The sequence below is a fragment of the Cydia pomonella genome, chromosome 13 (genome assembly GCF_033807575.1).
Source record: "Cydia pomonella isolate Wapato2018A chromosome 13, ilCydPomo1, whole genome shotgun sequence".
NCBI lineage: Eukaryota > Metazoa > Arthropoda > Insecta > Lepidoptera > Tortricidae > Cydia > Cydia pomonella.
In genome coordinates this window covers 2,852,988-2,857,147 of record NC_084715.1, presented here as the reverse complement: position 1 = coordinate 2,857,147, position 4,160 = coordinate 2,852,988, and the positions used below count along the sequence as shown (strand labels likewise).

At 36.1% G+C, this 4,160-nt stretch overlaps 1 long non-coding RNA gene across 1 annotated transcript; it reads right to left on the bottom strand.

Moving 5' to 3' along the window:
• Positions 1-1,303: 1,303 nt before the first annotated feature.
• Positions 1,304-3,149, bottom strand: LOC133523973 (uncharacterized). Its single transcript, XR_009800303.1, has 2 exons — positions 2,965-3,149; positions 1,304-2,691 (listed from the first exon to the last, which is right to left on the bottom strand). It is a non-coding gene; the product is annotated as an uncharacterized LOC133523973 (long non-coding RNA).
• Positions 3,150-4,160: the final 1,011 nt, after the last annotated feature.

The window sequence follows — 4,160 nt, the reverse complement described above, 5'->3', positions numbered from 1 at the left end:
GATAAAATAGTTTCACTTCAATATCATGTACAATAAGTAATATAATATATGTATTGTTCAATGTACTCTTTAACAGAGTACAGTGCCAAACTTCAAGTTTAATTTAATTCAATTTATTTATTTCGGACCATGTCCATAGTATTCATAATAGCTTTAAATCCATATTTATTGAATAAAATCAAAATCTGAAAAATGGGACATGGCATGTTCATCCACTCACGTCTTCAATTATAACATACATTCCTAAGCGTTGATACATATAATAAACTGTTTAGAGCCGTTAAGGCTTCAAGTAAATCGCACAACATTATGTTCGCGGAAACAGCGTGGGGAAACCGGGGTTGAGTGAATAATTTCCAGATAAACATATCTTTTGTATCATTAATTATCATTTGGGCATGAGGACGTAAAGTTTACTATAGTAGCTGAATCGGTAGAAATAGCGGTGATTTATGAAATTAAGTATTGTATTATTTGATCTTATCCATCTGAAATTCAAACTAAGAAGGATTGATTGGTACAAAACTCTGTTTAAGCCTTATAAGCTTCAAGTGAAACGCATAACCAACGCACAACACTACACGTGCGCGGAAGCAGCGTGGGGTTAATTGAATAATTTCCATATTACACGCGTCGCGCACACGGCCCGAATCTCGCGTTAAGTACTAATTACGGTATACGTGAGAACATGCGTTCGAGTTAAGTGTTACAAATATCTGCGCAGTCGAAGTGACCGGAAATAAGTGAACACGCAATATTTATTTGGTAGTTTTACGGTAGGTACTTTTTTATAATGAAGGTTTTTATTTACATAATAGATATATATATAGAGGTATTACTATAACTAGCTCAAATCTAAAATAGGACCTTGAGGCAGTGTACAATACAACAATACAATAAGTACGAATACTCTTTGCATACCTGAATACAGAAACAATACAAAGAATAAAGCACATTAAGAAGAGGTAAACTACAGGGTTGTATCAACTTGATACAACCCTGTTGTTTACCTCTTATCAGCATTGTGATACGACAAGGAAATGCCGCCAGCAATCTTTATACTAATGCTGATACGCTGTGCGAGGAAGCCGCCAGCTCATCGGTCACCAGTTACGTATACCAGACGCGTCGCGATTTCTGCAGAAAACTTGTGCGCTGGGGTACTTTTTTTGGTTTTCGACTCCTATTCTGTCCTGGAAAACACACAGGCCAATTCAAACGTGGACCTGACATCACACCAATATTTGAATCATATTGGAATCATATCAGTTAGCTGTCATTCGCGCGGGCGTCTCGCTCACACTAGGGTAGGGCGGGGCAAAAAGGGCCATTTTACGTATATTTGGTTGTAACTGCTAACTTATAATGTTTACGAAAAAGGTTTTAATAGCAATGGATAGCGTAGTTCTTCATCTATTAGTGACAATATTTTAATATAACCAGTTTTCAACTCCAAGACAGATATTAACAATATAGAAAGTCGGGTCGATTAGACCTTTTAGCCCCGACTGTGGGGCATGAAGGGCCAGTGTCAGGGCAAAAAGGACCACTAAAATTATATGGCATTGTATAGTTATTTAAATCAGATAAATAAAAGTAAGGCATGTTAAATCAACTCAATTATATTTTTATATATAAAAAAGAAACCAAATGTCTACTATTTTAATTTCTACCCAACTTATAACTATGGCACAATTTTTAGATTGTAACATTTAGTCTTGTGGTTCATTTTTTGGTATCAGACATAAAATCTACGTTATAGAATAACCTTTTAAAATTAACTTCTTTTCAAAACTTAAAATTAGAAACTGAACAAAACAAAAATAGTCACTCAACTTGGGTTATTTAAAATAAACTTCTTTAAAACTTAAAAGTTGAAACTAACCCAACCAAAAATAGTCACTCAACTTATTTCTGAACTCACACCTATGGACGGCATTTTGATTGTGACTCCTTATTAATTATTTGTGATCAATATAATCAGTTAGATACCTAATCGCCATCTGAGTCACAATTGCAACATACATATGTTACATTTGATGAGGGCTGGTCAGTGCACCTGTCATGGGCCCATTTTTTACAAGCTGAGCATTGTACCCAGCCTTCTCCAGGAACACTTTCTGCAAATGAGTCACAGCACACTAAACAAAAGCATTCTTCTTCTTCAGAACTAGAGCAATTTTTATTTTTAGTTGCTAAAATTTTTCTTTTCACTTGCTTATTTTTCTTTGTTACAGCTTTTTTGCGAGAAGTGACCTGCTTTTTCTTTTTATTTTCTTGTTCGAGAGTTAGAGCTTCCTTTTCAGGTGTGTCTGTTAATATGGCTGTCTTACGTCGTTTCCTATTCATAACTTTACGAGCTCCAGCTTTAGGCAAAGGTCTGACAGATAAAGGAGAAAAGATATCCGCAGTTGTTGACGGTTGGGGCTCATTGCTGAGTAATGAAATCGCATGAGATGTTGAAAGCTGAGGCTGTGACTCAAGAGCAGCTGCAGGAGATAATAAAGGATCACTTGATGATGACAAAAGTGGTGTAGCAGACAACTCGGGCTCGTTCATTGTCAATCGAGAGCTATTCAATTGATTTTCAGTATTTGTTGGTGACTGATTCTTATCACCAACTCAGCAGCACGCTTCATTAACTCCACAGACTTCGTCCCCCGTTCGGTTTTTCTCTTATAATTACGCATTCTGGAATAAATCAATAAAATAAATAAATTGTTTTCATAAGGGTTAAAAGGTCCACTACGGGGCAAAAAGGCCCACAGATGGACCTTTATGCCCCGTAGTGACTTAGTTTCATTTCAAGGTTATAACACAGCAAACAAATTTTTGCATTAGAATTATACCATCTTAACATGAAACCGTATATAAAATAACCATGTTATAAAACAAGCGGACACTTCTAACGGTTTAAATAAAAGCAGTAGACAAAAAGCAAATGAAGTGCAAAATCTTACTTACATGAGATTTTTTCGACGCGGACATGTACAGACCGGTCGGCGTTTGCCAGCGCACTACGCGAGGCGGCGCGCGTACTCCCCCCGCTAACCCCTCACATTCTGGTCACTTCGATGTCAAACGAACTTTTAGTTTCGGAGTTAGGCATGGTGGACCTTTTTACCCGCGGACCTTTAAGCCCCGCCCTACCTAATACATGCACGGACGGAAATCAGAGTGAAATTGAATTGAATTGAAAATATTTATTTCAGATTTACAACCTTCCATATTTGTTAGTATAACTTAGAAACTAATATTAATTTTGTACCTAATATACTACAACTAATATATCTAACCTATTTTCTAAATTTCAAAAATCCTATAACTTGGCGAATCCAATGCGCCAGTTCTCAAGCCTCTCTGCAATTACCTCCAGAATGCTGTTGGTACTGCCCCTAAGCCTGCCCATCATCGAGACGATTCTCTTTCGCATAACCGCGTGAAAATCGTCTGTATGGGCCTCGGCGAACAAGCGCGATGCACTACACCATGTGGGCAGCCTCAACAATATTATTCGAAAATCGGTCGGATGTTCCGAGCACGTTTGCAGCAGGTTTATTAGTAATGAAATCCAAATTTTAACTGGTTTTCTAATTACTGTCACGCATGGCCGGGCACTTGAACTTGTTTTTACTAACACCCTACATAATTTCCATCCTTTTTAATTGCTGATTTTATTCAAAAATCTTAATCCGGCACTAATTACCAATTAAGGATAAAATTCTCTCTTCCCTTTTCATCGAAGCTTGATTTCCCTTTTTACCGATGAAAATATTGGTAAAAAATAAATTCGGAAAACATGCCAGGATTGCGAGTATAAGTATGTGCACCTTCTGATTAGTCGGAGCCTGTATCTTTTAGTACTGTACAATTTAAAAACTGAAGAGCTTTCATTTGTACTTTTTAAGTTAAAAAATTATTTAAGAAAATGAAATATTAGGTAAAAAATCTGCGACAGACATTTTAATTTTATACTGCATCAGTTTACGTCAACTACATTATTGGATGAATAATTTAAAAATATCAGAAAAAATATAATCTTAATTTTAAAAACTGATATGAATCATTTAAACTATCGTTATGAATTTTGCAGGTAGATACCTTCTCAATTTTACAACTCAGTTATACACTTAAAATACAAGAACCAGTCCAATTGTGAA